Genomic DNA, 12047 nt, shown 5'->3' with positions numbered 1-12047 from the left:
AAGAACATAGATGGTCAACATACACCAGATTCACAGCGCCTACTAACCCCAATCATTAAACTCGTATTCATAGCGCCTACTAACCCCAATCATCCAAACATCGTGTTCTAATGGTGCGTTTGATTGGTATATAAACGGTTTAGTTTTCGATTAATTAACCTAACAAATGTTAACGAATTTCAACGAGAATCATTGCGCTTGATTCGTCTTTATCATTTAAATAGATCTAGTAATACTAAACGAATCGAGCATAAATGAACAAGTTTGGCGTTATAAAACGTACCTTAAACGAATCGGTTTAACGAACACGATCTAATCTTAGTGTATGTCTTGCTTGACAATATGCTCTAACAACAACGAGCTCGGGTTTTTTCCTTCTGATCTTGGTTCGAGATAAAGGAGGGTGTTTGTGTGTGTTTTTGAGAGTGTATGGAGGCTATAGGATAAGAATGAGGGTTCAAGGGTTTTATGGAGGTTTAAGGAATTTATATACCCTTAAGCCCATGGACCTAAGGCCCATCACCATCCCTTATTCCATCTTTTAAAAGTCCAAGCCAACACTCTAATAGTTTATTTATTTAAACTGAATAACGATACATTATTGAATAAACAAAATTTATTTTATTATTATCAAAAGTAGGATGTTACAAGACGAAGTCTTGAATTTGCATGTTGAGATCTCTGATATACTTATCAATGGCATGAGTTGGTAACGAGATGCGACACCAGGATGCTGAGCTCATTAAAGGCGAGCGGTGTAAGTGTCATTGTCACCACTCTCCTTAATGAGATTCCAAAATTCAACTTCAAGGATCAAGAGGTCGTTGTGAGGACAAAAGTCTTTAGTCATTATGTTCTTGAGCTTGTTCCATAGTAAGGTGATGCGTGGTGGGTGAAGTATGAAAAATTGTTTAATTTTTCAAATGTTAGTTCCCAGAATGTTGAGTTTAAATTTATAAAAATGATTATTATGTTAACTAGACCACACACAAATAGGCAAGTATATCTATCGTGTATATAGTAAAGTATAGATAAGAACCAAGTATCGATCCACGTACACACTTATAGATTTTTACTACTAAATCGCTGTATTTATTTAACCGGAAGTGAAAATCATTTTGGTTTTGGTTTTTATATTTATAGATTGAAAGAAGACCAAAGATAAAACTGTATCATCTTGGTTAAAACTCCTCTTAACTCGGTTTAATAGTTGATTAGTAATCATGTGATTTGAGCATTCCATGGTGATTAAATATGAGAATAACATCGTTAGTCATATTATTCAATGACAATTAAAGAAAGAGATAACTCATGATCCCTTTTACTAAAACATCATTTTATGTAAGCAAGTGATTTTTGATAAAGATAAATTAACTCACTTTAGAGATAAGACAATCCCTTAAATTACTAAGCGAATTGTCTTTGATACTTTAGTAAAAGTAACCTTTGTATTATACATAAAATACCCATTAAAATAAGTTGAGTTGTAAAGGATTAACCTTGAATTACCAAGTATTAACCCACACAACTTTGAGCAATTATAGAACTCATACAATAACTGCTCAAGAGTTGTTTGAATTAGGTTTGTTGAAGCACTCAATTAACGAGTAATTAATCAATTTTGGTGGATGAGCAACAACAATCCGTTTTCACAACATTATTGATAATCTCCATTTTATAATGGTTAATCACTACTAATATTTCATTTGGTCTATGTCAATATTAAAATTCAAGTTTTTCCAAACCAAGCCCTTACAACAATGGCGATTGCTCAGCTTATCATCAAACTCGGAATCTTGGCGGCTCTTTAAAGATTCTTAAGTTATTCTCCAAACCATCACAAGCGTGGCAGTTCCCCGGCATATCGTCAAACTCGGTATTTGGGGGTTGATTTTAGGATTCTTAATTTATCAATCAATTCCTTACAAGAATAGCGATTTCTCGACTTATCATTAAGTCCGGGGTCTTGGTGTTTATTTTAAGTTTCTCCAAGGGTTCGCAAGACTAGCAATTTCTCAACTTATCGTCAAGCTTAGCACTTGGGGTATATTTTAAGAGTATTTTAACATTCCTCATCAAGTGAACATTGCAACATAACCATTAATTACTAAAAACCAATCACATGTTTTACTATCATTATTATACTTCAATTAATACTCATTATAAGCCAATATGAAACATTGGAAGTTTATCTACAAATAAGCATAATGATAAATATCAAAGTAGTAGATACATACATGTTCAAATTAAAACAATCTAACTAATTTGGATGACTAATATTTGATGCTAACGACTTATCCCAAAAGCTTAATCTCCTTAATCTTTAAGGGTTGGATGGATGTGATTATTCCCTTAATAGTGATGGTGAAAAGAGGTGGTTGGAGAGGATTAAATGAAGTGGAATGTGTATTTAAAGCATCTTCAAGGTGTGTTGAATGAATAATTAATTTATAGGCTGGTCAGATCCTCGAGGCACGACCATATCGTCATTTGTTGTCCTGTTGCATTAATTGTCCATGTCAAATCATACAGCTCAAGGTTAACACAACCATGTTAATCAAGGCACGACCATGTTGAGTTCCAAAACAGTCCAAACTTCTCTAGTTTTGTCTTTTTCTCTTGTACTTGAAGGCATGGCCGTGTCTTGGGAAGGCACGGCCGTGTTTTGCCTCAGAAGCTTCTATTTTATCTTTTCTTCTTTCTTTGATAACATGGGGTGTGTTTTGATTAACATGGCCATGTCTTGATTTCCTGATTTTTGTCTTTACTTCGTATGCTCTAGGCACGACCATGTCTTCAGTCACCATGGGGTGTGTTGAGTCGGGTTTCACCGTTTATCTTCGTTTTGCTTTGTATATCAGCTTGTTTTATTCCTTTGGACTATAGTTTACCTATAGATAAAAATTATAAACATTAGTGGTTACTTATTTTAATATAGTTGCCGAAACTACGCTTATTAAGGATATTTTAGTGCTTAAAAGATGTATAAATTCTTATACATCACAAGGCCATGGCTACCTCTGCACCATGAGCGGATTTCTCTTTGACCCACCAGGTAAGGTCTCTTTTGTTGACAACACTTGAAATAAAATGTGTCTTGTTTTCATCGAGGTACTTAATATGGAGGAAACTGCTCTCTATAATTTTGTACCACTGAAGCTAAGCAGTAGCACCTTCCGGTTCTTCAAACGTCAGAGGTTTGACGTTAGTGAAAGTCTTGAAGCTACAAGTGTTGGAGTTGGAACTTGAAGGGGTTGGGTTTGTACTGACACTAAAATTCTGGTAAATTTGGGTCATCATTGTTGGGACCACAACAGCCGGTGAACGTAAATGTGAAATTTGAATTAACGACTAAAAGAAAGTGACATATTGTGCCTTTGAAAGTCCAATTACGTAATTTCATTGTAAATAAAATTCACTTAAAACAAGATTGAAATTGCAACCGGAGGATGAATCACCACGGTTTTCATATTCCATTATCAATTTTTAATCAATCTTTAAAAAATTACATGAAAAGTATATCAAGTTTGTAACTGAAATCACCATGAACCACCATAGATTTTGATATTTCAACACTACTTAATATTAACAATGAAATAGAATTGGAAATCGAGTGTTCGTGTATCACCACGAGTTTTCGAAATTGAATTTGAAATCATGTATTGCATGAATCACCATGACTTGTATGTAGATTTAAGAGTAGGAGTGCAACCATTTTTTATTCACATAGGGAAAATGGTCACATTGACGGCTTAAAGTAGTTGTCTATATGACGTTGGTGTGGTATGCTTTGGCCTAATAGGTTCCAGCACCCTTTTTCGAACACTCCAAGTAAGCAACCAGGCCGGTCCCGTGACTGATTTGGATTTATGTTCATTTGCTTATCCTTGGGTGGTTTAAAAACTTTGGTGACAAGAGTTCAAAAAACACGTGTCTTCCCATTCTAGTTACTACATACCTGCCACATAAAACCATCTTTAAGGAAGGCGAAAAATCGAAATATCGAAACATGAATTCCCGTGAAATATCACAACCGTTAAAAACAAAAGAATATGAAATCGTTTAGGAAAAATCCTTGGAATAGTATGTGAATATGTATACATGCAATGCAATGAAATAATATAACTACATATAACTAGCATATGAACACTTCATAAAAGCGAGGATATTACATATATAGTATATACTTATAGCTATTCTAGGTTGTTACATCTAACCACATATCTTTTAGTCATTCAACTTTGATATCAATCTGTAACACCCCGACTTTAAGCGGAATACGCCCGGGTGAGACATACAGATTACTCATAAGCTCGTAACACTACTAAAAGTGTCGATATTTGTATTTCATTTCATTAATTCACAAGTACACGATTTGGAATGAATCAAATAACAATAATTTCATTATATGTTTCTAATAACCTAAAAGTCCAACCATCTATTCTTCAATCCTCAAATTAAACTTCAACTTGCAGCACGTTTAAAATAATATACTTTGTCAATAATAATATTGGTAAGAATTCATAGCGTTTTGCATATGTATATAATATGAAAAGGTAGAAAATTCACAAGTCAAGATGTAACGCCTCAATAATAAAGTAAAATAAATGATATTCCTATTCTCTTGACATAAGTCATATCTCTTAGGAAACCCCCATTCGCTACGCTACTAGGAGTATTAGATGAGATCCACATTCCAACATAAGTTGTAGAATTAGGCAGTGCATGTACATCCCATCGGTCCCTCCCACTATTAGTATGCGTATGTGCATGAGTCTGTTCCACCAACGAAAATAGTAAACAACTAGCACCTAATCACACAATTTACAAGCGATATGATATGCTACAATTACATACAAGACACATATACGAATCTTGGTTTATAACATGAACATGAAATAACCATAAAAGTTTCTAACATGCAACACCAAAAATGTTAAGGATGAAAAAGGGTTTATGAAAGCTCACCTCAATAAAAGATATGAAATGATGTGGAGAATCCTGGTCCTAAATTAGATATGCTACAATTAATTAGTAAACTAAACAAAACCCGAGCTGCAACAAATTGGGGTTTAGGGTTCACGTTCGAATTTGAGGATTTGATTATGAGTTTGATATAATAATAATAATAATAATAATAATAATAATAATAATAATAATAATAATAATAGAAAATATTAATAGAAGTTATAAATGGACGATTAATAAAATATCATAATTTATGTTCACTCTATAATTTTAAATAAAATGTCATCCGAACTAGGTTCGGTTTTAGACGAAATTATCTTTAGCTACAACAACGTACTTAGAAACAACAACTAAGTATTTAGTGGTTTTAAAATAATAGTTTTAACAAAACAAAAGAGTTATAAAGGGTAAATTAATCAACTAGAGAATTTTATAAGTGAGTTAAATCGATCGGTTTGTATAAACGATTTTTAGTGAAACATAATGGAATTGAATTTTATAAATAAATTAATTAATTATTTAGATAAGCAAATAAATTTCTAATATATATGATTAAGATCATGTAAGAACCATTTTGAAAATGAGAACTTTGAGAACCATTTTGGACCACAAAAACAAAATTCTTTTTAAGAAAAATAAAAAAAATTATAAAACAGAAAAAAACACCAAAATTAAAAAGGTAAAAAACCAAAAAAAATTTATTTTCTATCTCTTCAAAAAAAAATATCGGTTTAGTAAAATTAAATTAAACATACATGCATAATACGTATTTTTTAATTTTATGCAAGTTATTCTTTGTACACATATGTACAATTAAGATAAATGATAATGTATATATATGTGCATTATGTAAATCGAGATTAAATAAAAATATATATATGTGTATAATTAGGTTTTTTTATGAAACCGGGATGAAAAATAAATTTTTTTGGTTTTTATTACTTCTTTAAAATTTTCGTTTTTTTGTTTTAAAATTTTTAAGGGGTTTTTTTTTTAGGCTTAAAATGGTTTTCAAATTTCTCAATTTCAAAAAGTTCTCTTATGATCTTGTTATATGTATAAGAATAAGAAGAATAAGAATAATTTAAAGTCATTTGGTCATGTTAATCAATGGTTGGGATTAAAATTACCAAAAACCGACATAGTTTCATAGAATTACTCTTTCACTATTATAATCAACATACTTTACTAGAATTGTTCTTTCATCACATGTTGTAATGCCACATGTAAAAAATCTATTGGTTCTTATCATTTCTAGAAAACTCCTTATTTTTATTTGAATCCTTATATATATATATATATATATATATATATATATATATATATATATATGATCAGTTTCATTTAAGAAGTGTTTCTTATTGCGAGAAGTGCGAGAAATAAAACCAACCAATCACAAATTTTCTTTTGTTTTATGACTTATTTTAATAATAATGGTATTTTAGTACAAATGATTTTTCTTATGTTTGGTAACTACTTATTAAGAGAGTTACATATTAATTAGTTGTTTTATACTTTTTTTGTATTATATATTATTTCTCTTATTACAATTATTAACTAAATATGTATAACGATTTCTTTGTCAAGAAAATAAACCAACATTTTTTAGTTATGAATTTAACCTTCCTTTTTTTTCAAGAAATTGTTATTCATATTCTATTTTAACATATAGTGAAATCTTTTTCTTTCAATACATGAGTTTTTTATATTAACAAAATCAACCATAAATTCAAATATATTCCCAAACCTATATGATTCTTGTCTTCATGCATTGTATAGAACTTAGTGTACATTAAAAATTTATCACATTACACCAACATACAATACAAATCCATCAACTTACACCAAAAATTAAGAATTCAAACTTATCCAAACTCCATAAACGGGGATCATAACCACTTATTTAAATATTTTTGCTCAGACAAACAACGATGATTAACCAATAAAACCAAAACACAACAAATAATGATGACAACCGAATGAATTGGGAAGAAAATTACATTAAATGTTGTTAGCAAAGTGTGATTTTTATCGTCATTTAGTTTGCGTTTATATTATATATTTTTTTTATCATGGCCGCCCCTCGTAAGTTCGTACGTACGTTGTATATACGTATGGATGTATGTACGCACGCATGTATGTACGTACGGATGTAGGTACATACGTACACATGTATGTATGGACTTATGTACGTACGTACACATGTATGTGTGTACGTATGGACGTACGTACGTACATACGCATGTATGTACGTACGTACGCATGCATGTATGTATATGCATGCATGTAGCTATGTATGTATGAATGTATGCATGCAGGTATGGATGCATGTAGGTATGTAGTTATATAGTTATGTATGTATATACATTTAGGGAACGAAATTAACATATATACCTACAAAAATTTTGAACAACCTACACAAATAAAATGTATGCTCATAACCAGATTATATATATATTAGAAAACTAGATTAGCATAAACACACACAAAATGAACATAAGCATACACAAATAATAAGTATGAGCATAAGAAGATGAACATAGACCTATCTAATATTTTTAACAACCCATAAGTATTTCTAAAAGTCAACGTCCAAACTAAATTACTAAAAGTAATTGTTGTTATTAAAAAAATGAGCAATCCATTAACTGAATTATCAAAAGGTTGATTTTGTTGTAAGCGATGAATATTTTAATAATTTTAAAGTAACCACAATTGAGAGATAATGGTAACCATAAATTTGGGATTCATTTGAGATGAGGATGTTATATCTCTGACTTCTATGAAACAAAAAGACTAAAGTATCCTTGTAAGGTCCCGTTACCGGTGCCTAACATTTGGACGTTGAATTTACTCATAAACATAGTTTTATTCATCAGAGTTAAATAAAACATACGCGGAATATTAAAACTTTCAAAAAAAACATTACTTAAATCCATAACTTGTTTTAAAACAGCATCTAGTCTTTCAAAATAAACGAAACATTAAACATAAACGTCTTGAGTCTCCCGATGTCAGCCTCTTATTTAATGTCACGTGTCCCCTCAAGCGAACTGCCTCATTCTACTCACCTGCGTGCATACTAAAAGTCAGCTACGCTGAGTGAGTTCTAGTTAATCACGTATCGTATATTACATACACTTACCTTCAATCATGCATCCGAAGATACATAATAATTACTTTACTAACTTACTCTCATTACGTAATTCCATACATCCATACTTTATTACTTTCATACTATATAAATTACTGTCTATTCTATCTCATATATTATTAGGGTCTGGTCCCTCTTTTCTTTGTCTATCTCAGATATTATTAGGGTCTGGTCCCTTTCTTGTCTATCTCAGATATTATTAGGGTCTGGTCCCTTTTTACTTCTCTATCTCAGATATTATTAGGGTCTGGTCCCTTCTATCTCAGATATTATTAGGGTCTAGTCCCTCTTTCTTCATCTTCGAACATACTGTCTTTACATACCCATAACATACATACTTTCTTTAATCATTCATACATATTCATATATTGTACATATATATATATATCATACACATTCATCTATCATAAACATACCTCCCTTGTTAGCACGTGCAATATCCGAAGATCGTTCACGTACCGACAAGCTTTCACTCACATTTAAGATATACATACATAACATATAAACTATATAAAGCATACACTTACCATTTAAGGTAAGTGTATTAACTATCACATCGAGTATGCACACAGCCCCGAAAACATAACAAGGAAATGGGGCTAGAAACTCACCTAAATGCGGTTACGTTCACCGTTAATCGTAATCCCCTTCTTGAGCTGTGCACGGCTAACTGTATAATATTCACATGTATCAATTAACTATTACTACTCGTATCGTATTTATATCTTTATATAACCCACAACGAACGGGGGTCCGGGGGCAGCGCCCCTAGCAGCGGGGTTCTAGGGGCGGCAGCCCCTAGCGGGGTCCAAGGGGCAGAGCCCCTGGCTGGGGTTAAGCCCCTCAGCTTGGAAAAATTTTATTTTCGTTAACTGCCTTAACACATTTTTCATTAGACTTTTAACTTATTTTGTAAGTTGGGCTTGCTTGTTAAGTTTAAGATAATGGCTAGTTTGTCTAAAATGGATTGGGCTTAGCTGATTCAGGTCCAACTGTCCAACATGGTATCTGGGCCCAACTGGGCTTAGGCACAAATCCAGACAAAGAACATGGTGACCGAGAACTGTTTTGGCCGAGAACTATAGTCTGACTGAGAACTATGGTTTGACCGAGATCTCGTGTTGACCGAAATCTCATACTTGGCCGAGAACTCGTGTCTTCGGCCGAGAAACTTGACCGAGAAATGGCCACCAAGAACTCTGACCGAGAACACCATGTTGACTGCATGTTTGACCGAGAACCCTATGGTTTGACCAAGGATCTTCACAGTTGGCCGAAAACCACCAGTTCAGCTAATTTTCCCATCTTACGTTCCACCTAGCCCAGTATCTTGTTCTAAGGTTCAAATTGAACTTTTAACCTTTTTCATCATCATTCATACCCGTTTTACACCCATTACTATCACTGTTTCAAGATCTATCCCGTTTTAGGTATAAAGCTTAGACCTTTATAGCTTTACAACATTCTAGGCTAGATCTAGGGTTCATCTATGAGCCGTATATTGCCATAGGTCCGTTAAGTTCATTTTAATCATAAAGTTGTCGACTTTATGTTTTATCTAGACCCGATCTACTATATTTTCAAGTTTCATAGCAAACCGTTCATAAAAACGTAACCTTTAAGGTCAAAGAACATACCTTTTGATGTTTTTAAGGTCACGGCTAGCTTGTTTATGGACTTGAATCATGTATCTAGCTTGAATATCTAGGATCTATCAACAAGAGGCTCGATTTCGGTCTTGGTTCTTCTTTCTCTCCTTGCGGCCGACAATGGAAGGGTTTGTGTGTGTTTAAGGTGTGTTGAGAGAATAAGATGGATAAGATGGATGGAAATGAAAGGATTATGGTTTAAGGGGTATTTATACTCCCTTAAGCCCATGGACCTAAGGCCCATCTTTCCTTTTTAGTCCATAATTAATTCTCTCTAATTAGCATACTTCTCTTTCCTCTTATATTATTTTATTTATTAATCCTAGCAAACTTTTCCGTTAAGAATAATATAAAATATTATTATTTGAAATTTCGGGATGTTACAATCCTTTTGTCTTAAAATGCATTAAAATGTATACGCTAAAAATCACAATATTGCCATATTGATCATATACCATAGATTAAACATAATCAATGGTTATTATTTACTTCTCGCACTTCTCGCTCTAATATCACTTCTCGCATGAACCATCCTCTCTCTCTCTATATATATATACTATATATGATACACCAAACAAGGGTAAATTAAGACACTCATTTTTAAGTAATTTAAAACACTTGAAGCATGAGATACATATGTTAGTAAGGTAAACATGTCTTTTAAACAAAATCCATTCAACTTACAAGTTTGGTACTTCATCTTTAACCATATTATGTTTTAATTTAACTTGTAAACTAACTTCCCACCTGTGATTTTTAAACGACTATATCATCCGTTAATATTTTTATAAACAAATTGCACCATAAAAACGAGCATTTTATTCTCTTTTATTTGGATATGATATTGTTGTAATTTCTTTTCATTTTAAATAGATTAATATGTTACGTAGGGGTGTTCAGTTTCGGTTTTGATGGGTTTTAAGTTAAACTTCTGAGTCCAGCCATTAATACTGATTTTTTGTCGTCGAAAACCAAACTCAACCATTGAAAATTGAAACCGAATCGTTACTAACGGCCTGGTTCCAGTTTGGTTTCACAGTTTAAACTTTAATAATAAATTTAGTTTAAAATAATTAATAATTTTAATGTGCCATCAATTTTAACTAAAAACCAACATGAGATGATCATAAATAAAAATGATAATTTTAGCCACATAAATGGTAAATATTAATGGAAGATCTATGACGTGAAATAATAACAACAAATATTACAAAAGGAATCATATTGCAATTAGATTAATTTAGAGTCTTTTCTGGTTTCATATGGTCGGTTGCCGATATAAACCGCGAATCAACCGTTCACTACGTTTTAAAAATTTTTAAACTGACCAACAAACCAAAATTAAAAAAGAAAAAGAAAAAAAGAAGTCAAACCAATGACCGATTTAAACGATTTCAAGGTTTTAACCGAACCATAAACAGTTATATTTGTACGTGATTAACAGGTTAAAACACCCGTTGTATCGTGCGGGCACCCGTCTAGTATATATATATATATCTGTGTGTGTATGTGTGTGTGTGTATAGTGAGGATCCTAAGAGATATTTTTAAAATTTAGAACTTAGAGAATCATTTTGGGTAAAAAAACCTTTTCAAAAATTTTAAATAAAATTATAAAAACAAAAATTTAAGAAAAGTAAAAGAACAAAAAATTACTTTTCATTCTGATCTCATAAAAAAAATTAATTATACACATATATATATTTTTATTTAATTTTGATTTACATAATCTATACTTCTATATGTAATAGATATAAGTGAGAGAATATAAAGATGTTGAAATTATAAGAACTTTACAATAAATTATGCATAATGTACAAGCGGTTATGCATAAAATCTTAAACATCAAAAGCTTGGAAACTCTCCTGCCCAAATCCCTTATTTTCTTTACTAGATCCTTACAAATCTCAAACCTGTTCAAATTCGAATTCACCAAAAAATAAGTAGAGAGAAAGAGAGTAGCAACATATATATATATATATATATAGAGAGAGAGAGAGAGGTGATGAAGAAGGGAAAATCGGCCATCGTTATCATCTTCGAGGTAGTTACTAATTATTTGTGTAGATTATCATTCATACATCGATGTAGATCATTTTGTTTGTATAATCCTTTAGTCTTTTGTTTGTTCATATTTGAGGATCAAATTTTTAGGGCTTTTTTATTCGAATTGAATTACTACAACTTTTGAGAATACATGTAACCCATGTCAAGCCTTAGCAACGAGCTTGTGTTTTTAAATGAAAAGAAGTTTAAGGAACAAGGGAATATTTCAGT

This window comes from Bidens hawaiensis, unplaced genomic scaffold (assembly GCF_021521415.1).
Source record: "Bidens hawaiensis isolate Kalapana, Puna unplaced genomic scaffold, B.hawaiensis_p1.1 tig00034610_1, whole genome shotgun sequence".
Classification (NCBI taxonomy): domain Eukaryota; kingdom Viridiplantae; phylum Streptophyta; class Magnoliopsida; order Asterales; family Asteraceae; genus Bidens; species Bidens hawaiensis.
Note: the sequence above shows the minus strand (reverse complement) of the source record.